Source organism: Takifugu flavidus, chromosome 18 (genome assembly GCF_003711565.1).
Source record: "Takifugu flavidus isolate HTHZ2018 chromosome 18, ASM371156v2, whole genome shotgun sequence".
NCBI lineage: Eukaryota > Metazoa > Chordata > Actinopteri > Tetraodontiformes > Tetraodontidae > Takifugu > Takifugu flavidus.
Genome location: NC_079537.1, coordinates 3626558 through 3653700, shown reverse-complemented (window position 1 = coordinate 3653700; position 27143 = coordinate 3626558). Strand labels below are relative to the sequence as shown.

Genomic DNA, 27143 nt, shown 5'->3' with positions numbered 1-27143 from the left:
CTAAATACACAATAAAAGGTTCGGAAAAAGATGGGAAGTGGATCCACGTAAAGCTCGGTTCAACCGTTTCCCAGTTGGCTGTGGTTCTGGATGTCATTTATAGGCAGATCATGACAGTCAATTCAGTCTCATGAGAGATAGTTCAAGAACTATTTTTCAAAGTTAATAACACATCAGACTAATAAATAAATAAACTGAACAGAGTAGATTATTCAGCATTTGATCAGCAGCACTTAACGGCATTATTTGCACATTCAAATTCTGCCTCTGGGACACACATTTTATTAAAAAATAACTTCATTATATGTTAGCTTTACTTTTGTAAATGAAAACTGTTAATTTTTTTATTGTTGCAGGGTCACTGTCACTAATTTTTCAGTCTGCCACAGATCACCTCGACAAAGAAGGAATTTGTCTTTAATCTCAGAAACATCATGTTCCTTGATTAAATCCATCACCTTCTTTGCAGAAGCTTTTCCCTTTTTGCAGACTTCATCCGACCTGATTCCAGAGACCTCACCCCTGGACTCAAGCTGAAAGGAATCATGGGGTCTCTGTCTTTCAGAGTAATTCTATACTTCCCCTTGGTGAACTCAACAGCATTAGATTTCTCCTCAAGAATAAGTAAAATTAGGGGTTTTTGGAGGCTTCACAAGGTCTTTTTTATGTAGGCTGATAAACTATTTTTTTTACATCTTCCTCACCTGCCTTTGACCACACATATTATATAGAAAACAGTAAATCTCTACAATCAATCTCTTTTCATCTTTTCCAATTTATGCCATTCTTGCTCTTTAGGATTTCAAACAAATTCTGATCATTCAAGACTAGTTAACCTAGTTAAGATAGTCAGATAAGCAGAAAGCCCATGTTGTCACATAAAAGTTTCCACGTCTCCAAGGTGAAGCCGGTCGCTGAGTCGGATCTGGTCCCCGCCCCCGTGTTGTGGATGGGGGGCCTGCCGACACAGTCCGGAGCATCCTGGACGTCCGTCACCGAGGACGAGAGTTCCAGTTCCTGGTCGACTGGGAGGGGTACGCGATCGTGGGTCCCCCGCCGTTTCATACTGGACAACAGCCTCCTCCGAGACTTCTACTGCGCCCACCCGGATAAGCCTGGGAGGGCGCCTGCCCTACCGTCGGAGAGTTTGGGTGTTTCCCCCACCCCACCCCACCCCAGCCCAGCTCGTTTGAGGTCTCCACGCCGCCCTGCTGGACTAGAGAATGCGCAGGACTTGACTCCTGCGTTGGGTCCGCTCTGGAGCTCTTTGTGCGCCCCGGAAGACTGGACGAGTGCTTCCCTGCGGTCCAGGAGGATTGCCGGTTTGATTTTGTTAAATAAAGACTAGTTTTTGGACTTTTTATCACTGCGTTTTGCCTGCTTTCGGGTCCTGTAAAAACCGAAACCTTAACACTTTTTCATCCATCCAAAAAGACTTTAAGATAACATGAAGTTAGTCTGTTGAATGACAGTACCCCCCTTCTCTATCGTGTGCCTTCAGCACCGATTAAACTCAGATGGTGATTATTTTATATGTACAACTTTAGTGGGAAGCTAAGCAGGGTCGGGCCTGCTTCCGTTGGTAACGTATTGCGTCACTTCCTGTCTTCTCAATGTTCGTGGGTGCGCTGTGTGTTGGTTTCACTTTTATTTAAACTTCTTTAAAATTGAATACTCGGGAAATTCTAATCACTCGATAACAACAAGGAGAAATAATCCATATTAAAAAAAACAGGACTCCGCCGATTATTAGCACTAGCATGGCCTCACCGTCACAAACACAACTGTAGAATATAATTACTATTTATGTATATTTCTTTTACAATCAACGATAGAATAAACTGTTTGACTAGCTGCTAGCAAGTGCGAAGTCAAATTCCAAGCATGCACTAATCCAAAAATATTAACTGTTTACCTTAAATTGGTTATTTGCCCGCGATTAACACCCCTGAATCGGTCGAAGCAAAATGTAATGTATGATATGTCTGCTCTAGTAGGAATTATATGTACTTTCTTTATCCACTGACAGTTCCTAATATTCTCCTATGTCACTTCCTGAAACATAGAGGGAGTTTTCTGTAAGAAAACTACAAGTATTGACAAACTCATGAAGGTTTTTATTTTTTAAAGAACCACGTTTGGTTTGTAACAGTTCAGTAATAAATTTGTAAGTATTCTAGCAGACTTTAAAAAAATATTTCTTTCATTATTTTGTCAAATTTTGATGTAGTTTGTTGTAAAATATCGCGAATTGCCTTTTATGCTATAGCTATTTTAATTAAAGTAGAGTAGTTTCATGGATAAATGTGAGAAGGGTCGTGCGCCTGTCTGAGTACACTTCTGAAGATTTCGACGACAATTTGGTGACCCCGACGTGATCTGCTCCAGAGGAGAGTAGGACGGGCGCGCGCGTCGAAGGCCCAGATCGACCGGTCCTTGACATCATCCGGAAAAGGCGCCTGACTAAAGAGGTAAGCACTGCCTGTTAAATCGAAAGTGCTGAATGATGTCAAGTGAACTGTGTTGATCGTTGAAATTTAAAAAAATAAACGAGGTTTTTGGACAGATTGGTCCAAATTTGTAGACGTTTCTCTTGGTTCTGGAGGAGCGGTCTGAATTATGGCTGACAGTGGGAGAGTTTGAACAACCTTTGTCTTCAGTTAACCCGTTCGTCCTGTCCGACACAGGAGGGCGGACAGGACGATGGATGGTTGGCTGCGCAGCGGAGCATGATAGAGGAACAAAAAAACCAGAAGAGTGCATCGGACGACATGAACCGTCGGATAGTGAGAATTGAGAACATGTTGGTGAAGGCCCGAGACGAGGGTGGAGCTAAGGCACGGAAGAAAGGCAGGCGTAAACGTAAGGATGAGGAAGAGAGTGAGGATGAGGATGAGGAAGAAGGCACTGGAGGCGGAGTGAAGGCATGTGACGGGCTGACGCTCAACTGGGAGCCGCCTCCACAGCAGGCGGCCCCAACGCATGTGGGGAAACCCCCCACAGGGCGGGGCCACGAGTCAATCAGAAACTCCAGCCCCTCCCACCCAGGGAGGTGGACCTGTAACCAGGTCACGAGTGGAGGAAGCTGTGGGAGGACAATACCCCCTGGTGGCCAGTCAAGGCGGGGGAGCCCCGCAGTATAAACCATGGAAACTGCAGGATTTATCAGCCCTGAGGCTGGAGCTGCCCTCGCTTCCCAATGGAGCAGCACCGTGGATAGCAGCCTTCAAGGCACTGACAATGGGCGTGCCCTTAGCACTGGGGGATGTCCGCATGGTTGTAGCTGCATGTGTTGGATTAGAAAAGCTGGCCGGGGTGGAGCAGCTGGCAGGCACCTCAGTACGGGGGGAAACAGAGCACCAGACACTACACCATTTGCAGACCACATCGGCGCTTTCTGTGATGCACTGAGATTACACTTCCCAATTAGCGTGGCGGCTATCGAAGATTTTTCCCATCGCTGGAAGGATGATGGTTCTGTGAGTCCAGAGACTTGGTTACACGAGGCTCGCCAGAAATGGGTACAGATGACGGGGGAGCCCCCAGTTGATAATACTCCCGCGATGGTGATGCTCAAAGATAAACTATTGAATAATGTTCCACCACCAGTAAAAGAAAAACTTTTAGATAATCCTTTAATGGCTAGATCACCATGGTCCCAGTGGTCACAGTGTCTCGTCACCCTGCTACAGAAACACTGGGAGAAAATACACCAACAAGCACAATCACAACAAGCAGCAGCTAACAGCTTGGTACACATTCAGCTAGAACAGGTTAAACAAACAAGCAAAAAGAACTCAGGAGGAGCTCAGGCCTCGCCAATGGCGGCTTTTCAGGGGATGACACATCAGGCCACACCCTCAATTAATCAATGGGGACAGAACCGTGGGGGACGATGGGGTGTGCGGAGGGGTCCACGCCCGGGTGACAGGTGTGGCAACTGCGGTAGGTTCGGACACTGGGCGAGGGACTGCAGGGCTCGGAGAGGTCCCGGAAGAGGGGTCCAAGAGACTCAAAATGGGGGCGAGCCCAGATGGGGCCCGCCTCAAGGACGAGGAATGTACCCGTAGAGGGGTCCAGCTGGCACTGGAGGGAACCTGGCCGAGCCCCTCCTTCCTCTGATGGTGGATGGTGTTGAAAAACTGTTTCTAGTGGACACGGGTGCAACATGGTCTGCACTGCAACATGGAACTGATCCACCATTGTCATCGGAGCAGGTGCCACTAAGGGGAGTGGAAGGCTGATGCCTGTACATGCAACGAACTGCCCCATTGGATGTTCGAATAGGAGCACAATCTTTCAGCCACACGTTTCTCTATGGTCCTGATTGTCCTGTTAACCTTCTGGGGCGAGACATTTTCACACTTTTGGGCTGCAACATTGACATTGATCAAGGCGGGGGGACCGTCATCACCTTCCGCAATGGCGAATCCTTCCACTGCTCCGACAAGGCTGCACACACTCAGACTCTTCTGTGGCTGGGCACAGAAAACCCCGGGGACCTCCTCACTGCTGACATTTATTGGGGACTTCTTACGGGACCTGTGGACAACCCGCTCATGGCTGCGTTTCGCACGTGGGGCCCCCTCATCAGGGAGTTTTGGGCCTGTTCGCCACCTCCAGACCCCCCACATGTGACGCTTTTTTATGATAAAGATAATGACCTGACATATCAAGAATGGTTCAACTCTAGTCTGGATGGGCAGCATTGGGTGGTGTCTGTATCTGGCATCGTCCTGGGACCGCAGGGTGTGGCCGCACCAGTGCATCTTACACCAGAACAACTCCAACATTACAAGATGGGTACTGATTCAGCACCACACATCACACTAGCCGTAGCGATGGGAGGACAGGCTAAGGCCTTGGGACCTATGGTTGCTGAAGCCAATACAGTCAAAGATTGGGTGTCACTGGAACTCAGAGATTTGTGGACCTCCATGAGCCATCTTAAATTAGGATTCATTAAAATTAGCTGTGAGATAGCTGTGGTCCTCCAACACCGACAACTCCAACGACATCATGGGGCGGAAGATTCTAATGACCGAGAGACAGAGGTTGCCCTTACGGATCTGCCTCCCCACATGTGGGTCAATCATCAGGCAGATGTGGGTCTCGTTCAGACAGCCCCAGTCACCTTTCAAATTGACATGACAGACCCAGTGTTTATCCCACAATAGCCTATAAAAACAGAAGCACAGCCTGGCACTGAGGACACTGTGAATGGCTTATTAGCTGCAGGTGTCATTTACCCAACCTCCTCACCTTGGAACACTCCAATCCTACCCGTTCTAAAGGCAGATGGGCAACCCTATAGGATGGCACACGACCTTAGGGCCATCAACGCCCTAGTCAAAGAATCACCCCAACCAGTCCCCAATCCAGCCACCACATTGGGACCACTTACACCAGAACACCAGTGGTTCACGGTCATCGATCTGGCTAACGCATTTTTCTGCCTCCCTTTGCACCCTAAATTGCAACCCATTTTTGCATTCACATACAGGGGACAACAATATACATACACACCGCACCACTACGGGCTTTGATGAAGGAACAGGGTGTGGGGAATCTCCAGTCACACTTAGAGTGGACACCGGAAGCTCAGGTTGCTTTCGATGACATTAGACAATTATTGGCCAATGCAGCAGCGCTAAATAAACCAAACTATGCCGCACCATTTTTCTTGGATGTAGCTGATAAACAAACTACGGCAGCAGCCTGCCTTTATCAGCTACAACAGGGGGAAAGGATGGTACTAGGTTATTACAGCATCATTCTTGACCCAATTGAGCAGAAAGCACCACCATGTACAAGGTACGCAGCAGCACTAGCAAAATTGGTACAAAAGATCGACAAGGTGGTTCAAAAACACTCATTGATTATTAACACCAGTCATGCGGTGTCAGCTTTTGTGGCATCCTCAGCATTCAACATCACTCCTGGAAGAGAAAAGACAGCAGTAGACACCCTAACACAACCATACTTAACATTTCAGAACTCTAAGATAAATATGGCAAAGTGCATGTCAGACGGTGAAGAACAACATGACTGCATCCAAGAAACACACCAAGTGGCGAAAGCACGGCCGGACACCAAAGTAACTCCGATCGAAGGTGCCATAGATTTGTACATAGATGGAAGCTGTCACAAAACGGATGAGGGATTAAGAGCAGGGTTTGCAGTTGTGATGAGAGAAGGTGAGAGATTTATCAAGGTGGTCTCAGGGAAGGTTGAGCCAGCATCAGCACAGAGAGCGGAGTTGGTGGCGTTGCAAAAGGCACTGGCAGCGGCGCCAGGCAAACCTGTAAATATTTATACTGATTCTGCTTTTGGTTATTTTGTTGTACATAGAGATTTGGGTTCATGGAAGAGAAATGGATGGCGAACAGAATTTTGATGTAGTTCCATATACATATATATTTCCTCTAGGTGGTTACAAGCAGGAAAAAGGTTCATGTTACGAAATAATGTTTATCATGAATGTTCAAAAATTGTGTCCTTTTCGACCCATTCGACTGTTTTGTTACGTTTTAATACCGGAAGTAAAGGGCGTGGCCTTGGAGTTGAGGAACAGTTTACCGTATTGACCACAAGAGGGGAGACATTTTACATTAATCAAAGATAAAGAACAACTCAATGCAAATAATAAAGTTTTTGCAATAAAATAGCATCCAAGGGTAAACAGGCGACATTTTTACAGCGTTTTATGTGTTAATCATTATCAGATCAACTGATTGGCAGGAAAATAACAATGATTATATAGATTATGTTGTTCTGAAATAAATGATCCAATTAACTGTCGTAAGGAAAGAAAGATGCATAGAATCTCTTCAGAGGAGCTGTTGTTTCTCCCCCTATATAGTGAGAAAAACATCAGTCTCAAAAGTACAATATTGCTGTCTAGGACGTATTGCTGCTGCCATCAACTGCTTCCATATCTCCAGAGGTCTGAACCACACCCAAAATGAGCATAGTACAGTATTTTTTAAAAATATATAATAATTATACAGTTGTTTTTTAAAAAGTGGTTATAGATGTATTTTTCTCATGTCTGCTTGATGCTTGACTGTTTATGACTTCGTTTGAGCTTATAAAACAATGTTGGTAAAACAAAGGTTAATATCTATGTCTACAGCAACTTGAATTAAAGGATGTGATGCTGAGAACTGGAGATCAGCTGAAGATTAAGGGTTGTTGTTTTGCATGATGCAGACAGGTAAAACAAACACACCTAGTATACTTTCATAGATGTATTTCCAGCACTTTAATGATCTAATTTGGGATCAAACCAGGTTCCATATTGACCTTGGCAATGATGCAAATGACCTGGCACTCCATTTTAACCCTCGTTTCCATGACAACGCTGATGGATCTGTTCTGGTTTTTAACTCAAAGACAGCTAGGTGTTGGGGTGAAGAGAGAAGGGAAATACCCAACCCCTTACACAGAGGCAAGGAAGTCAAGGTAAGAGAGATTTGTTGAGAATTGTTGTCATGTTTTGTCCTAAAAGCTGCCACAGTTCATAGAAAGAAATGCAGACCTATTCCCTCAATCACATAGTGATAACCAGCCTGGAGCAGAACCTCATTTCATTCTAATTTATTCTGTTTTCTTCTTCTTCAGATTGTGTTGAAGCTGGCTGGAGATGTGTTTGAAGTGGAAATTCGATGACCATGAATTCAAGTTTCCAAACCAGGAGAGTGTTGATGTCATCAGTTACATCAGGATTGGTGGAGACTTCAAACTGACATCTTTTAAGATCTGCTAAGAGATACTTACATGATCAGACTCTTCCACTGGAGGGCAATAATCACTAACAGCATTTAGATGGTTACAGTTCCATAAAATATTCACAAGGACAGAGAAACATAAACCATTTAAATCTCAGATCGTTGTGTGTTTCCTTTTTTAAGCCAAGTAGTTGATCAAAAAGGAGCTAAATAGGACAAGAAAAAATGACATTGTAGGTTCAATTTTAGAGGGTCTGTCAAATTTGAACCAAGTTGAGTTCTGCTTTTGATCACTGAATATTTGCTCATACACAAATGTGTATGTGTATTTTTTACCAGTGGATCCCGAGCAGGTTGAAATTTGAGCTGACTAAAAAATACATTTAACTCGTCAGTTTATCAAAAGCTGAGACCTTAGCTAAACCCCTTCAATCAGAACTAAAAGAGTCAAAAAGGAAGTTGGTAGCATCTTGTGGGTCCGTTCAAATCTGTGTCCAGCCATGCTCGATGCTTGATGTCTGCAGGAGGCTGGTGGTGTAGAGGCCTTGCTGAAGGACATCAGTGCTGAACTGTTCACTTTCATTTCCATCCATCCCCAATCCAATAAAATAGGGAAGAAATGTAAAAAAAAGGACAATCCTGATTAATCTGACAGCTCTTATATCAACAGAAAATGTGTGTAAAAAAGAAATCAATCAACACTTTAATTATTCTGTAATATATTTATTATTGAAAATGTTCCTAATTTTACAGCCTTGAAACTGTTGATGATAATAATGAGGATAATATTTCATCCTGCCCACTTTGATCCTCACCTGCAGGTGAAGCCAACATGTTGGAATTATTAACATGATGATTAACATTTACTGATGACAGCAAGTGACTTTATAGTTCTGAATACAACTGAACACAAAAACAAGTGTAAAACTAGAAAAAACAGAATTCTAAGATCCTTCCCAATTTGATGAAAGATGAGAACAAAAACTAACACAAAGGTGATTATTTAATTTAAGCACAATTGCAAACTAGATTTAAAGTCCAGCAAATCAAAAGAGAGGAATCTCTTATCTTTCTTTAATGAAGCCAAAACATTTTGCCTTTTCATTCAAAGCAAAACATCATACATGAATTTTGAAACTCAACATTTTCAAATCATTTTGTCACATCCTGTCACTCAATTTACATCCAATTTTTATAGAATTTACATAGAATTTTTTCAAGACATCATCATAGCAACACTTCTAAAGCAGCTTTATATGAAGAATGTATACTGCTGTAAAGGGAAACAAAAGTATTTTGTCAGCAGTTTTCTCTTCCCTTCCACTCTGCATCAAAAGACTGGAGAATAGCTTCATGCTCAGTGTTGCTGTTGCTCCAAGATTTCAACCAACCCTCCAGTTCTCCACCATAGGCTTGTGTTTGAGGCTACAGTTCATCCAGACTTTTGATGGCATCTTCTTTCTTAATTTCTCCCCAGTTATTGGGGATTTCTCCTTTCTCAGTGAAACATAAGTCGAAGCGCTTCTCAAGCTCCTTTTGAAATCGATAGGTGAACCATTTCCAAAAAGGCAGCAATGATCCATCAGAAGTAATCTCCCATGAGGCATGTCTCTCTCCAGCTGTTTGATATTGTTTGTAAGGTATGGTCACATCTGAATCATGATGAGGGTAGAAGGCACGGTCACTCGCAACCAAAGTTGTGCAGGATTCAACGACAAAATTGTTTGTGCCACGATACTTTCTACCGTTGACCCCATTGGGTCTGTGAAAAGGGGCGCTGTGTTTGTCAGGACTGTGGTCCTTTACCGTGTTGGTGCAAACAGCTGAACAGAATGGACAAGTGACCCAGCAGCAGTTACACAGCTGGTCAATCAGGATCTGATCAGGCTGCAGCCTGTATTTCTTGATCTCATCAGGTGAGAGATCTCCCATCATCTCCTTGTTGGATGTGAGACCTGTTTCTATCTGCTCTTCAAGAAAGTCAAAATTGTCTATGTCACTGAAACCTTCACAACTAATACTCAATTTAACCTTATGCTGAGTCAGCCTGGAAAATTCTTTCACCCACATCTCAATGTTTCCTCTCTGTGTTTTTACTGCTTTTGTCGCATCGTGCAAAGCTTTTATCAGAAGCTCTGTGATGTTTTCAACATTCCTCCTGGCAATATTTTGTACCTTATCTCTATTGTCTTTGATGTATTTCTTTACTTCTTTTCTAATGAATGTCTCCATATATTTCTTCGGTGTATCGATGTAGGTCATGAAACCAACAAAGTCTTCATTCTCAGCCAACAATTTCAGCATGTGCTTCTCCAGGTTCGTCCTGTTCCCATTGAACACTGGATGGTTACATCTCATCTCATCAGCTAGATTTGTGGCTGAGTCGATACAGGAGGCCTCGATGGTGGAATCCTTCAGTTGGTCACAGATCAATCCTCCAAAGACCACAGATGATGAGCTGTCTTTGCAGAAGGCTTTGAAAGCTTTAAAGAATTGTGATTTCTTGCTATCAGCATAAATGGATACATCGTTGTTGTGTTTGAATTTTTTGTGGGAGTCTTCGAGCCAGCTCTTTAATCTGTCACATACATACAAAACCAGCTTAATAATAAACTCTTTGTTCAGAGTGAATTTCTTCCCAGAGTGAAAGGCTTCCACTGCTTTTATTACATTTTTGCCTACTTCTTGCAAGTATGTAATATTATAGCCTGTTATTGCCACTTGTTTGGCTTGTATTGTTGTGAGAGCCTCTTCTTCAACGGCACTGATCAAGTCTCTGATCAGTTTCTGTTCCTCATTAGAAAGACCTCCTCCCATGAAAAGTTGTTTAGCCCGTTTATAACCTTGCTGTACATAATTTAATTGGCCTTCGTCTTGATTATTGTGCTTTCTAGTCACATAACAGCTGTAATTTCCAGCCTCTGGGATTTTGTTGTAACTGCTGCTGGTCTTTTTTTGATTAATCATTTGCCATTCAAAACCGAGCTCCATCAGAACGTCTGTTACATCTTCTGCTATGTTGATATTGGCAATCGGTTTTATGTGTGCTGTTAGTTCTGAAATCCATTCAGTCCAAAGAGAGTTAAAGTGTTTCTGTAGTTCCTCTTCATCTTTGTCCTTTAACGTCACAGCGAGCTCTTTGCTCTTCTGTAGCAGTTTTTCTCAAGCTCTGTCTTCCTTTCATCAAGTTTTTTACAAGCTTCTTTCTGTTGGATAACAGCATTTAATTTTTTAGCAACTTGCTCCACCATTCCATCAAGAAACTCTTTGATTTTGGTCTCAAACCGGCTTCGCCACTGAGCCAGTACTTCACTGTCTCCATCCTTGTCAAAATAATCTGTCATACTTTTTGTTATTTTTTCACATGCTTCGTTGAGTTGGTTATGAAGATCATGGTGACTGATTTTGTCAACTGTTCCATTTTCAATTTTGACGTAAAGCTGGTTTTCAACAGCCAACATCTTGTTTCTCAGGGTCCAGGTCCAGTTCCCATACGCTACCTCAAGTCTTCTGTACACTGATATTTCATAAGTGTTCTTGAAGCTGAAAACAAAGTTTTCATTCAACAGAGCATTCCACAGGTCCTGAACTTTGCTTTTGAACTGTGATAAAGTAATCCCAGTGGACTGTGAAGCTTTAGAGATGATAAAGTTCTTCAGATCTTGGATGCTTTCACTGTAACCTGGATTGGGAGGAGCCATGGGTGGGCTTCCCTCCCACAACTGGGCAAAGTATTTGACATCTTCCTGCACATTAAATGAAATGACTCTACTGAAGCTTTGAGCGTCATAAACCTCCTCTTCTGCAGCTAGTTGAACCATCTTGTCCAGTTTTTCTTGCAGACGTCGCCTTCCCTCCATGCTCTTTTCTGCAGCTGCTACATCTGCAACATTCTGGTGAACAAACACACAGCTGGGAGAAAGTTTAACGACCTTCATCCTCATGAAAGCCTGGACGACAATTTGCAAAACATCTTGCATCTCAGAGGGGTTCTCTCCAAAGACGTTGATCAGTGTCATGTTTCCCAGACCTACGACAAATGTGGCCAGTTCATTGTCACGATGAAGAGTACTATCACCTGCTAGCTCAAGAGCACGAAGTCCTTCAGTGTCCACCACCAGAACATAATCAAACTTCAGGAGGTCCCTCAGCTCGTCTGACACTTTGAGCAGCTGCATAAATGCACCTTTTGTGCATCTGCCAACACTCACTGCAAACTGTAATCCAAACATGGCATTCAGCATTGTTGATTTTCCACTGCTCTGGATGCCTAAAACGGACAAAACAAAAACTCTCTTGTCACCCAGTTTTTGGATGACTTCTTCTAAAAGTCTTGGGATCCATGTTATAGGCACATGACCTGCATCACCATCCATCAGCTCGATTGGGTGCCCTGATATCATCAGCTCTGCAGCCAGTTCAGGGTACTGGGACCAGTCTGTTTGTCCTGTCAGTGGTTGTTTCTGCAGAGATGCATGGGCTTCATAGATCTGACCCATTTCTCTATAGATGTGCTCCAAGCCGAACGTTGCTTTATGTAGTTTCTCTGATATTTGTTCAAGCTCCTGTTGCTTTGCTCTGAGCTGATCGGACTGCTCAGTTTTCTCTTTCAACATCAACACCTCTGACCATGTGCCATCATAGTTTGGAGAATTGAAGAGACATTCTCTGTGGTGAGGTCGTCTATGAAGAGCTGGGTCCATTTCAGGAAATACTCTTTCTCACTGGGCGTCAGAGATGAGATGCCTTCAACAAATACATTTACAAGTTCACCACAAAAATTCCTACATTGTTTTTTTCTAATTTCTTTCAGTTTCTGCTGCTTTTGGCTTTTATCCATCTCAGCTTGGTCTTTGAGGCGATACTGTTTCTTGTTTGTGTCACACCACTTCTGCCACATTTCACCTTGACAAGTGAGGAATTTCTCTTTAATCGCAGAAAATCACGTCCCTTGATTAAATCCATCACCTTCTGTGCAGCAGCTTTTCCCTTTTGGCAGGCTTCGTCTTCTTCATCCAGCCTGATTCCAGAGACCGTAGCCATGGACTCAAGCTGAAAGGAATCATGGGGTCCAGCTAGAATATTTTGAATGATTCTTTTCAACTCTTCAGAAACATTTGACTGGCCTCTGTCTTTCAGACCAATTGAATACTTCCCCTTGGTGAACTGAACAGTATTGGATTTCTCTTCAACAATAAGTAAAATTAGAGGCTTTGTAGACTTCATGAGGTCTTCGATAAAGTTTCTGTCACTTTCACTCCGAGCAGAGATGAGAACAACAGTGACTGAGGATTTTTCACTCAGTATGCTGCGCTGCTTTTCCAGAAGCCGAGCATCACCGTGAAGGTTACAGAAAGCAGTGCAGTCAGTGAACGCATCGTTGGATTTACCAGCAGGGCAGTACCAGGCAATCTCTGCTACTCCTTCCATCAAATGGCGAGTTTTGGTGCTTCCCTGGCAGTCTCTGTGGTAGAAGGTGTTATGACGGCTGCTGATCAAATTGTTTATCAGCTGAGACTTGGAGAGCGACAGTGAACCCAGGCGGAAAAATGACACCATGGGTGTCTTGGCGTTGCAGATTGGCACAGTCTTCAATGTGACAGTGTTTGAATTATCTTGGTTTCCTGTTGTTTCCTGTTTTCTTTATTTGTCTGAAAGTCCACAATGGACATTGGATATCCATCGTGACTGGGTCAGGAACAAGCAAAGGTAGGGCGTACTGACACTGGGATAATTTAGTTATTAGATTCTGCTTTAAAAAGCTGTCTGAGCAGTGAAAAAGTGCCATTTGTATGTCCATGGGATGCACACTTTGCTGTTTTGATTCACTACTGTCTGGCACACAAAGAAATGCAGCAAAAACATCTTTTTCTGCCTCAACAGTGCTGGACTGTGGAACAAGATCTGACTGTCCTGGATCTGGATCATCTTGTGTGATAGGAATATATCTGGCTGTGTAGTCTAACAACATCAACCTCTGTGTGAAAACATAAGAACAACATCCTTCTCACATGCGCCAGGCTCCTGTTTCAGAGGTGGACGTATTTTAAGGAAGTCAGCAGGAGTCAGCTTCTGTCTGTACTTGTCTTGAAGGCAAAGTCTTCCCAGGAGACTGGAGAATTCAGCTTCTGGTGTCTTCATAGTAGACTCATCAGACGACTTGGGCAGCTGCTACAAATAAGCAGAGAATTGTGCATGTTGTGAAGCCCGAGGTAGCACAATACTGCAGAATGTGAATGAACTGTTCCTGTGTCTGAATTTAGAGGGTTTTTTTTTTTACCTTTCTCCTGGTTTCATCCATAGCTGGATGTAAAGAATCTGAAACATATTTAAAATGTGATTATTACAAAGTCAGAACGAGATGAGACAGGAACAGTTTAACGTGATGAACCATCTGAAGTCTGAACCTTTGTTGATACTGACTTTATTACCATGTAATACATGTGTAACAGTGACCTTTGCAGGAGATTCAAGCCACAGCTTATTTTCAAGACTCAACGAACGTTTGATTTACCTTAATGGGAAAGTGTCTCAATATTAACAGTCCAACCTGATTGTTGCTGTCCAAAATGGTGGATTTTCTGGCACCTCTCTTAAAAAGTTGCAGTGAAATTTGAGATTCTTTTTAGATTAGTTTTAATTACATTGCTGGAGGGATTGTTTTTGCTGCTCAATGCAACTGAGTAATTCACACTTATTATCTCTCTCTCTCTCTCTCTCTCTCTCTCTCTCTCTCTCTCTTGAACTTACCTTGTTGATTTCCCTGGAACTCTGAGGACTTGATCTTGTCTTCTTCATGGGCTCCCTCACACTTGGGTCGGGTGTAACAGCTGGGATTATTTTCTTGGACCATGACGTCTACCTTTTCCAACAGTGTCACCATTTCTGTTGGTCTGTCATACCTTTTTTGCATGTGTGGTATCTTTTGTCATTAAAACTATCGTCTCTTTTCAGGTTTGTCAACGCACTTTTACATTGTTCATCAGACTCGTGAGTCACAACTGTCAGCAAATATGGCAACGATTCCTCTCCAAAAGCTTTCTCTAACCACTGACGTCCTGCTCTATAAGAGCTTTCATGATGACTGTTGGACACCAGTAAAATAAAGGCATGAACGCCTTTATTCAACTGACACGTTTCACTGTTTTGGTGACCGAGCAGATTAATGACTGAGATGTGACGACCACATAAGTCGTACAGTCTCTCTGAAATCTGCTCCACATTTGCTTGCTTGTCATGGTCAAATAAGATGTTTTGTGATCCTGTTTTCATGGAATTGGTGTCACCAACTAACACAAGTGTGAGTTCAGCTGCCACTGAAACAAAATACACAGAGAACTTTGATCTTAATATACAGAAGAAAAATAAAATAAACTTAATAAATCTCAACTTTATATATTGACTTCAATACTTTTACTATTTCATCACTACACTGATGTAACTGAGGTGTACAATAGTTTTTAAAACTTCAAAAATTACCTTTGTCACTTGAAGACATCTTGATTTTAGAATCCCATAAGTCCTGGAGCACCAGTGGGTCACCTCCTGTAAAATACAAGTTAACCTTTAAACAAAATTGACTTGTAACGCTCTGGTAAAGACCAGAATGTGGAGAGAAATGGTTCAAAACAGGTGAGAGGAAACACTGGATTTTGGGGAGGGAGAGCCTAAATACACAATAAAAGGTTCAGAAAAAGATGGGAAGTGGATCCACGTAAAGCTCAGTTCAACCGTTTCCCAGTTGGCTGTGGTTCTGGATGTCATTTATAGGCAGATCATGACAGTCAATTCAGTCTCATGAGAGATAGTTCAAGAACTATTTTTCAAAGTTAATAACACATCAGACTATAAAAAAATAAACTGAACAGAGTAGATTATTCAGCATTTGATCAGCAGCACTTAACGGCATTATTTGCACATTCAAATTCTGCCTCTGGGACACACATTTTATTAAAAAATAACTTCATTATATTGTTAGCTTTACTTTTGTAAATGAAAACTGTTAATTTTTTTTATTGTTGCAGGGTCACTGTCACTAATTTTTCAGTCTGCCACAGATCACCTCGACAAAGAAGGAATTTGTCTTTAATCTCAGAAACATCATGTTCCTTGATTAAATCCATCACCTTCTTTGCAGAAGCTTTTCCCTTTTTGCAGACTTCATCCGACCTGATTCCAGAGACCTCACCCATGGACTCAAGCTGAAAGGAATCATGGGGCCTCTGTCTTTCAGAGTAATTCTATACTTCCCCTTGGTGAACTCAACAGCATTAGATTTCTCTTCAAGAATAAGTAAAATTAGGGGTTTTGGAGGCTTCACAAGGTCTTTTTTATGTAGGCTGATAAACTATGTTTTTTATATCTTCCTCACCTGCCTTTGACCACACATATTATATAGAAAACAGTAAATCTCTACAATCAATCTCTTTTCATCTTTTCCAATTGATGCCATTCTTGCTCTTTAGGATTTCAAACAAATTCTGATCATTCAAGACTAGTTAACCTAGTTAAGATAGTCAGATAAGCAGAAAGCCCATGTTGTCACATAAAAGTTTCCACGTCTCCAAGGTGAAGCCGGTCGCTGAGTCGGATCTGGTCCCTCCCTCGTGTTGTGGATGGGGGGCCTGCCGACACAGTCCGGAGCATCCTGGACGTCCGTCACCGAGGACGAGAGTTCCAGTTCCTGGTCGACTGGGAGGGGTACGCGATCGTGGGTCCCCCGCCGTTTCATACTGGACAACAGCCTCCTCCGAGACTTCTACTGCGCCCACCCGGATAAGCCTGGGAGGGGGCGCCTACCCAGCCAGCCCAGCCCAGCCCAGCCCAGCTCGTTTGAGGTCTCCACGCCGCCCTGCTGGACTAGAGAACGCGCAGGACTTGACTCCTGTGTTGGGTCCGCTCTGGAGCTCTTTGTGCGCCCCGGAAGACTGGACGAGTGCTTCCCTGCGGTCCAGGAGGATTGCCAGTTTGATTTTGTTAAATAAAGACTCGTTTTTGGATTTTATCACTGCGTTTTGCCTGCTTTCGGGTCCTGTAAAAACCGAAACCTTAACACTTTTTCATCCATCCAAAAAGACTTTAAGATAACATGAAGTTAGTCTGTTGAATGACAGTACCCCCTTCTCTATCGTGTGCCTTCAGCACCGATTAAACTCAGATGGTGATTATTTTATATGTACAACTTTAGTGACTTTAGTGGGAAGCTAAGCAGGGTCGGGCATGCTTCCGTTGGGAAATGTATTGCGTCACTTCCTGTTTTCTCAACGTTCGTGGGTGCGCCGTGTGTTGGTTTCACTTTTATTTAAACTTCTTTAAAATTGAATACTCGGGAAATTCTAATCACTCGATAACAAGGAGAAATAATCCATATTAAACAAATACAGGACTCCGCCGATTATTAGCACTAGCATGGCCTCACAGTCACAAACGCAACTGTAGAATATAATTACGATTTATGTATATTTCTTTTACAATCAACGATAGAATAAACTGTTTGACTAGTTGCTAGCAAGTGCGAAGTCAAATTCCAAGCATGCACTAATACAAAAATATTAACTGTTTACCTTAAATTGGTTATTTGCCCGCGATTAACACCCCTGAATCGGTCGAAGCAAAATGTAATTAATGATATGTCTGCTCTAGTAGGAATTATATTTACTTTCTGTATCCACTGACAGTTCCTAATATTCTCCTACGTCACTTCCTGAAACATAGCGGGAGTTTTCTGTAAGAAAACTACAAGTATTGACAAACTCATGAAGGTTTTTATTTTTTTAAAGAAACAAGTTTGGTTTGTAACAGTTCAGTAATAAATTTGTAAGTATTCTAGCAGACTTTAAAAAATTATTTTCTTTCATTATTTTGTCAACATTTGATGTAGTTCCATATACATATATATTTCCTCTAGGTGGTTACAAGCAGGAAAAACGTTAATGTTACGAAATAATGTTTATGATGAATGTTCAGAAATTGTGTCCTTTTCGACCGATTCGACTGTTTTGTTACGTTTTAATACCGGAAGTAAAGGGCGTGGCCTTGGAGTTGAGGAACAGTTTACCGTATTGACCACAAGAGGGGAGACATTGGACATTAATCAAAGATAAAGAACAACTCAATGCAAATGTAACAAAGTTTTTGCAACAAAATAGCATCCACGGGTAAACAGGCGACATTTTTACAGCGTTTTCTGTGTTAATCATTATCAGATCAACTGATTGGCAGGAAAATAACAATGATTGTATAGTGTTGTTCTGAAATAAATGATCCAATTAACTGTCTTAAGGAAAGAAAGATGCATAGAATCTCTTCAGAGGAGCTTGTTCCTCCCCCTATATAGTGAGAAAAACATCAGTCTCAAAAGTACAATATTGCTGTCTAGGACATATTGCTGCTGCCATCAACTACTTCCATATCTCCAGAGGTCCAAACCACACCCAAAATGAGCATGGTACAGTATTTGTAAAAATATATAATAATTATACCGTTGTTTTTTAAAATTGCTTATAGATGTATTTTTCTCATGTCTGCTTGATGCTTGACTGTTTATGACTTCGTTTGAGCTTATAAAACAATGTTGGTAAAACAAACGTTAATATCTATGTCTACAGCAACTTGAATTAAAGGATGTGATTCTGAGAACTGGAGATCAGCTGAAGATTAAGGGGTTTGTTTTGCATGATGCAGACAGGTAAAACAAACACACCTAGTATACTTTCATAGATATATTTCCAACACTTTAATGATCTAATTTGGGATCAAACCAGGTTCCATATTGACCTTGGCAATGATGCAAATGACCTGGCACTCCATTTTAACCCTTGTTTCCATGACAACGCTGATGGATCTGTGTGAAAAGAATTATTGTTGTTATTACTATTATCGTTTCAATGCTATAGTAAGTATAGTAAGTAGATTTAGAATGTTTAATTAAAAGGAATGTATGAGTGTTTGGATCAAGTATTGAAGCTGAGAGGTACCATGTTCAAGGACACGAGGAAGTCGTAGAGATAGGAGGAGAAGGAATCATGAGGTCAGATTGACATAAATCTTGTGTGCACCAAATAAAAGAGGAGAGCGAGCAGCAAACGGACGGAGTTGAGAGAGGAAGCTTGAACTGCTCGTCAGCTCTCTTGCAAGGCCTCCTGTTGTTTGCGTGGTTGATCTGAGTCTAGTGAACGAACAGCGCGGGTGACCAAAACTTCGCCCTCACAATCTGTTCTGGTTTTTAACTCAAAGACAGCTGGGTGTTGGGGTGAAGAGAGACGCGAAATACCCAACCTCTTACACAGAGGCAAGGAAGTCAAGGTAAGAGAGATTTGTTGAGAATTGTTGTCATGTTTTGTCCTAAAAGCTGCCACAGTTTATAGAAAGAAATGCAGACCTATTCCCTCAATCACATAGTGATAACCAGCCTGGAGCAGGACCTCATTTCATTCTAATTTATTCTGTTTCTTCTTCTTCAGATTGTGTTGAAGCTGGCTGGAGATGTGTTGAAGTGGAAATTCCCGATGACCATGAATTCAAGTTTCCAAACCAGGAGAGTGTTGATGTCATCAGTTACATCAGGATTGGTGGAGACTTCAAACTGACATCTTTTAAGATCTGCTAAGAGATACTTACATGGTCAGACTCTTCCACTGGAGGGCAATAATCACTAACAGGATTTAGATGGTTACAGTTCCATAAAATATTCACAAGGACAGAGAAACATAAACCATTTAAATCTCAGATCGTTGTGTGTTTCCTTTTTAAGCCAAGTAGTTGATCAAAAAGGAGCTAAATAGGACAAGAAAAAAATACAATGACATTGTAGGTTCGATTTTACAGGGTCTGTCAAATTTGAACCAAGCTGAGTTCTGATTTTGATCACTGAATATTTACTCATACACAAATGTGTATGTGTATTTTTTACCAGTGGATCCGAGCAGGTTGAAATTTGAGCTGACTAAAAATACATTTAACTCATCAGTTTATCAAAAGCTGAGACCTTAGCTAAAACCCCTTCAATCAGAACTAAAAGAGTCAAAAAGGAGTTGGTGGCAGCATCTTGTGGGTCCGTTCAAATCTGTGTCCAGCCATGCTCGATGCTTGATGTTTGCAGGAGGCTGGTGGTGTAGAGGCCTTGCTGAAGGACATCAGTGCTGAACTGTTCACTTTCATTTCCATCCATCCCCAATCCAATAAAATAGGGAAGAAATGTAAAAAAAGCACAATCCCTGATTAATCTGACAGCTCTTATATCAACAGAAAATGTGTGTAAAAAAGAAATCAATCAACACTTGAATTATTCTGTAATATATTTATTATTGAAAATGTTCCTAATTTTACAGCCTTTAAACTGTTGAGGATAATAATGAGGATAATATTTCATCCTGCCCACTTTGATCCTCACCTGCAGGTGAAGCCAACATGTTGGAATTATTAACATGATGATTAACATTTACTGATGACAGCAAGTGACTTTATAGTTCTGAATACAACTGAACACAAAAACAAGTGTAAAACTAGAAAAAACAGATTTCTAAGATCCTTCCAATTTGATGAAAGATGAGAACAAAAACTAACACAAAGGTGATTATTTAATTTAAGCACAATTGCAAACTAGATTTAAAGTCCAGCAAATCAAAAGAGAGGAATCTCTTATCTTTCTTTAATGAAGCCAAAACATTTTGCCTTTTCATTCAAAGCAAAATATCATACATGAATTTTGAAACTCAACATTTTCGAATCATTTTGTCACATCCTGTCACTCAATTTACATCCAATTTTTATAGAATTTACATAGAATTTTTTCAAGACATCGTCATAGCAACACTTCTAAAGCAGGCTTTATATGAAGAATGTATACTGCTGTAAAGGGAAACAAAAGTATTTTGTCAGCAGTTTTCTCTTCCCTTCCACTCTGCATCAAAAGACTGGAGAATAGCTTCATGCTCAGCGTTGCTGTTGCTCCACGATTTCAACCAACCCTCCAGTTCTCCACCATAGGCTTGTGTTTGAGGCTACAGTTCATCCAGACTTTTGATGGCATCTTCTTTCTTAATTTCTCCCCAGTTATTGGGGATTTCTCCTTTCCTAGTGAAACGTAAGTCGTAGTGATTCTCAAGCTCCTTTTGAAATCGATAGGTGAACCATTTCCAAAAAGGCAGCAATGATCCATCAGAAGTAATCTCCCATGAGGCATATCTCTCTCCAGCTGTTTGATATTGTTTGTAAGGTATGGTCACATCTGAATCATGATGAGGGGTAGAAGGCACGGTCACTCGCAACCAAAGTTGTGCAGGATTCAACGACAAAAATTTTTGTGCCACGATACCTTCTACCGTTGACCCCATTGGGTCTGTGAAAAGGGGCGCTGTGTTTGTCAGGACTGTGGTCCTTTACCGTGTTGGTGCAAACAGCTGAACAGAATGGACAAGTGACCCAGCAGCAGTTACACAGCTGGTCAATCAGGATCTGATCAGGCTGCAGCCTGTATTTCTTGATGTCATCAGGTGAGAGATCTCCCATCATCTCCTTGTTGGATGTGAGACCTGTTTTATCTGCTCTTCAAGAAAGTCAAATTGTCAATGTCACTGAAACCTTCACAACTAATACTCAATTTAACCTTATGCTCAGTCAGCCTGGAAAATTCTTTCACCCACATCTCAATGTTTCCTCTCTGTGTTTTTACTGCTTTTGTTGCATCGTGCAAAGCTTTTATCAGAAGCTTTGTGATGTTTTCAACATTCCTCCTGAGAATATTTTGTACCTTATCTCTCTTGACTTTGATGTATTTCTCTACTTCTTTTCCAATGAATGTCTTCATATATTTCTTCGGTGTATGGATGTAGGTCATGAAACCATCAAAGTCTTCATCCTCAGCCAACAATTTCATCATGTGCTTCTCCAGGTTCCTCCTGTTCCCATTGAACACTGGATGGTTACATCTCATCTCATCAGCTAGATTTGTGGCTGAGTCGATACAGGAGGCCTCGATGGTGGAACCCTTCAGTTGGTCACAGATCAATCCTCCAAAGACCACAGATGATGAGCTGTCTTTGCAGAAGGCTTTGAAAGCTTTAGAGAATTGTGGTTTCTTGCTTTCAGCATAAATGTATACATCGTTGTTGTGTTTGAATTCTTTGTGGGAGTCTTCGAGCCAGCTCTTTAATCTGTCACATACATACAAAACCAGCTCAATACTAAACTCTTTGTTCAGAGTGAATTTCTTCCCAGAGTCAAGGCTTCCACTGCTTTTATTACATTTTTGCCTACTTCATGCAAGTATGTAATATTATAGCCTGTTATTGCCACTTGTTTGGCTTGTATTGTTGTGAGAGCCTCTTCTTCAACGGCACTGATCAAGTCTCTGATCAGTTTCTGTTCCTCATTAGAAAGACCTCCGCTGATACATTGTTTAACCCATTCATAACTTTCTGTACAAATTTAGTTACTTGGCGTTTGTCTTGATTATTGTGCTTTCTAGTCACATAACAGCTGTAATTTCCAGCCTCTGGGATTTTTTTGTAACTGCCGCTGGTCTTTTTTGATCAATCATTTTCCATTCAAAACCGAGCTCCATCAGAACGACTGTTACATCGTCTGCTATGTTGATATTGGCAATCGTTTTTATGTGTGCTGTTAGTTCTGAAATCCATTCAGTCCAAAGAGAGTTAAAGTGTTTCTGAAGTTCCTCTTCATCTTTGTCCTTCAACGTCAGAGCGAGCTCTTTGCTCTTCTGTAGCAGGTTTTTCTCAAGCTCTGTCTTCCTTTCATCAAGTTTTTTACAAGCTTCTTTCTGTTGGATAACAGCATTTAATTTTTTTGCAACTTGCTCCACCATTCCATCAAGAAACTCTTTGATTTTGGTCTCAAACCGGCTTCGCCACTGAGCCAGTACTTCACTGTCTCCATCCTTGTCAAAATAATCTGTCAGACTTTTGTTATTTTTCCCATGCTTTGCTTCATGAGTTGGTTATGAAGATCATGGTCACTGATTTTGTCAACTGTTCCATTTTCAATTTTAACATAAAGCTGGTTTTCAACATCCAACATCTTGTTTCTCAGGGTCCAGGTCCAGTTCCCATACGCTACCTCAAGTTTTCTGTACACTGATATTTCATAAGTGTTCTTGAAGCTGAAAACAAAGTTTTCATTCAACAGAGCATTCCACAGGTCCTGAACTTTGCTTTTGAACTGTGATAAAGTAATCCCAGTGGACTGTGAAGCTCTAGAGATGATAAAGTTCTTCAGATCTTGGATGCTTTCACTGTAACCTGGATTGGGAGGAGCCATGGGTGGGCTTCCCTCCCACAACTGGGCAAAGTATTTGACATCTTCATGCACATTAAATGAAATGACACTACTGAAGCTTTGAGCGTCATAAACCTCCTCTTCTGCAGCTAGTTGAACCATCTTGTCCAGTTTTTCTTGCAGACGTCGCCTTCCCTCCATGCTCTTTTCTGCAGCTGCTACATCTGCAACATTCTGGTGAACAAACACACAGCTGGGAGAAAGTTTAACGACCTTCATCCTCATGAAAGCCTGGATGACAATTTCCAAAACATCTTGCATCTCAGAGGGGTTCTCTCCAAAGACGTTGATCAGTGTCATGTTTCCCAGACCTACGACAAATGTGGCCAGTTCATTGTCACGATGAAGAGTACTATCACCTGCTAGCTCAAGAGCACGAAGTCCTTCAGTGTCCACCACCAGAACATAATCAAACTTCAGGAGGTCCCTCATCTCGTCTGACACTTTGAGCAGCTGCATAAATGCACCTTTTGTGCATCTGCCAGCACTCACTGCAAACTGTAATCCAAACATGGCATTCAGCATTGTTGATTTTCCACTGCTCTGGATGCCTAAAACGGACAAAACAAAAAAACTCTTGTCACCCAGTTTTTGGATGACTTCTTCTAAAAGTCTTGGGATCCATGTTATAGGCACATGACCTGCATCACCATCCATCAGCTCGATTGGGTGCCCTGATATCATCAGCTCTGCAGCCAGTTCAGGGTACTGGGACCAGTCTGTTTGTCCTGTCAGTGGTTGTTTCTGCAGAGATGCATGGGCTTCATAGATCTGACCCATTTCTCTATAGATGTGCTCCAAGCCGAACGTTGCTTTATGTAGTTTCTCTGATATTTGTTCAAGCTCCTGTTGCTTTGCTCTGAGCTGATCGGACTGCTCAGTTTTCTCTTTCAACATCAACACCTCTGACCATGTGCCATCATAGTTTTGGAGAATTGAAGAGACATTCTCTGTGGTGAGGTCGTCTATGAAGAGCTGGGTCCATTTCAGGAAATACTCTTTCTCACTGGGTGTCAGAGATGAGATGCCTTCAACAAATACATTTACAAGTTCACAAAAATTCCTACATTGTTTTTTTCTAATTTCTTTCAGTTTCTGCTGCTTTTGGCTTTTATCCATCTCAGCTTGGTCTTTGAGGCGATACTGTTTCTTGTTTGTGTCACACCACTTCTGCCACGTTTCACCTTGACAAGTGAGGAATTTCTCTTTAATCGCAGAAACATCATGTCCCTTGATTAAATCCATCACCTTCTCTGCAGCAGCTTTTCCCTTTTGGCAGGCTTCGTCTTCTTCATCCAACCTGATTCCAGAGACCGTAGCCATGGACTCAAGCTGAAAGGAATCATGGGGTCCAGCTAGAATATTTTGAATGATTCTTTTCAACTCTTCAGAAACATTTGACTGGCCTCTGTCTTTCAGACCAATTGAATACTTCCCCTTGGTGAACTGAACAGTATTGGATTTCTCTTCAACAATGAGTAAAATTAGAGGCTTTGTAGACTTCATGAGGTCTTCGATAAACTTTCTGTCACTTTCACTCCGAGCAGAGATGAGAACAACAGTGACTGAGGATTTTTCACTCAGTATGCTGCGCTGCTTTTCCAGAAGCCGAGCATCACCGTGAAGGTTACAGAAAGCAGTGCAGTCAGTGAACGCATCGTTGGATTTACCAGCAGGGCAGTACCAGGCAATCTCTGCTACTCCTTCCATCAAATGGCGAGTTTTGGTGCTTCCCTGGCAGTCTCTGTGGTAGAAGGTGTTATGACGGCTGCTGATCAAATTGTTTATCAGCTGAGACTTGGAGAGCGACAGTGAACCCAGGCGGAAAAATGATACCATGGGTGTCTTGGCGTTGCAGATTGGCACAGTCTTCAATGTGACAGTGTTTGAATTATCTTGGTTTCCTGTTGTTTTCCATGTTTTCTTTATTTGTCTGAAAGTCCACAATGGACATTGGATATCCATCGTGACTGGGTCAGGAACAAGCAAAGGTAGGGCGTACTGACACTGGGATAATTTAGTTATTAGATTCTGCTTTAAAAAGCTGTCTGAGCAGTGAAAAAGTGCCATTTGTATGTCCATGGGATGCACACTTTGCTGTTTTGACTCACTACTGTCTGGCACACAAAGAAATGCAGCAAAAACATCTTTTTCTGCCTCAACAGTGCTGGACTGTGGAACAAGATCTGACTGTCCTGGATCTGGATCATCTTGTGTGATAGGAATATATCTGGCTGTGTAGTCTAACAACATCAACTTCTGTGAAAACATAAGAACAACATCCTTCTCACATGTGCCAGGCTCCTGTTTCAGAGGTGGACGTATTTTAAGGAAGTCAGCAGGAGTCAGCTTCTGTCTGTACTTCTCTTGAAGGCAAAGTCTTCCCAGGAGACTGGAGAATTCAGCTTCTGGTGTCTTCATAGTAGACTCATCAGGCGACTTGAGCAACTGCTACAAATAAGCAGAGAATTGTGCATGTTGTGAAGCCCGAGGTAGCACAATACTGCAGAATGTGAATGAACTGTTCCTGTGTCTGAATTTAGAGGGTTTTTTTTTTTACCTTTCTCCTGGTTTCATCCATAGCTGGATGTAAAGAATCTGAAACATATTTAAAATGTGATTATGACAAAGTCAGAACGAGATGAGACAGGAACAGTTTAACGTGATGAACCATCTGAAGTCTGAACCTGTCTCAATATTAACAGTCCAACCTGATTGTTGCTGTCCAAAATGTTGGATTTCCTCTCTTAAAATGTTTCAGTGAAATTTGAGATTCTTTTTAGATTAGTTTTAATTACATTGCTGGAGGGATTGTTTTTGCTGCTCAATGTAACTGAGTAATTTACACTTATTTCATCTCTCTCTCTCTCTCTCTCTCTCTGTCAAACTTACCTTGTTGATTTCCCTGGAACTCTGAGGACTTGATCTTGTCTTCTTCATGGGCTCCCTCACACTTGGGTCGGGTGTAACAGCTGGGATTATTTTCTTGGACCATGACGTCTACCTTTTCCAACAGTGCCAAGATTTCTGTTTCGTCTGGCATACCTTTTTTGCATGTGTGGTATCTTTTGTCATTAAAACTATCGTCTCTTTTCAGGTTTGTCAACGCACTTTTACATTGTTCATCAGACTCGTGAGTCATAACTGTCAGCAAATATGGCAACGATTCCTCTCCAAAAGCTTTCTCTAACCACTGACGTCCTGCTCTATAAGAGCTTTCATGATGACTGTTGGACACCAGTAAAATAAAGGCATAAACGCCTTTATTCAACTGACACGTTTCACTGTTTTGGTGACCGAGCAGATTAATGACTGAGATGTGACGACCACATAAGTCGTACAGTCCCTCTGAAATCTGCTCCATGTCATGGTCAAATAAGATGTTTTGTGATCCTGTCTTCATGGAATTGGTGTCACCGACTAACACAAGTGTGAGTTCAGCTGCCACTGAAACAAAATACACAGAGAACTTTGATCTTAATATATGGAAGAAAAATAAAATAAACCTAATAAATCTCAACTTTATATATTGACTTCAATACTTTTACTATTTCATCACTACACTGATGTAACTGAGGTGTACAATAGTTTTTAAAACTTCAAAAATTACCTTCATCACTTGAAGACATCTTGATTTTAGAATCCCATAAGTCCAGGAGCACCAGTGGGTCACCTCCTGTAAAATACAAGTTAACCTTTAAACAAAATTGACTTGTAACGTTCTGGTAAAGACCAGAATGTGGAGAGAAATGGTTCAAAACAGGTGAGAGGAAAGACTGGATTTTGGGGAGGGAGAACCTAAATACACAATAAAAGGTTCGGAAAAAGATGGGAAGTGGATCCACGTAAAGCTCGGTTCAACCGTTTCCCAGTTGGCTGTAGTTCTGGATGTCATTTATAGGCAGATCATGACAGTCAATTCAGTCTCATGAGAGATAGCTCAAGAACTATTTTTCAAAGTTAATAACACGTCAGACTAATAAATAAATAAACTGAACAGAGTAGATTATTCAGCATTTGATCAGCAGCACTTAACGGCATTATTTGCACATTCAAATTCTGCCTCTGGGACACACATTTTATTAAAAAATAACTTTATTATATTGTTAGCTTTACTTT

The 27143-nt window shown here is 41.7% G+C and overlaps 4 pseudogenes; 1 reads left to right on the top strand and 3 right to left on the bottom strand.

The window, feature by feature from the left end:
* The window catches only part of LOC130514483 (interferon-induced very large GTPase 1-like), a 74466-nt pseudogene that overhangs the window by 6436 nt on the left and 40887 nt on the right, over window positions 1-27143 (bottom strand).
* On the top strand, window positions 695-7887 carry LOC130514497 (galectin-1-like; annotated as a pseudogene).
* Window positions 8433-13706, bottom strand: LOC130514486 (interferon-induced very large GTPase 1-like; annotated as a pseudogene).
* LOC130514485 (interferon-induced very large GTPase 1-like) lies at window positions 20610-25644 on the bottom strand (annotated as a pseudogene).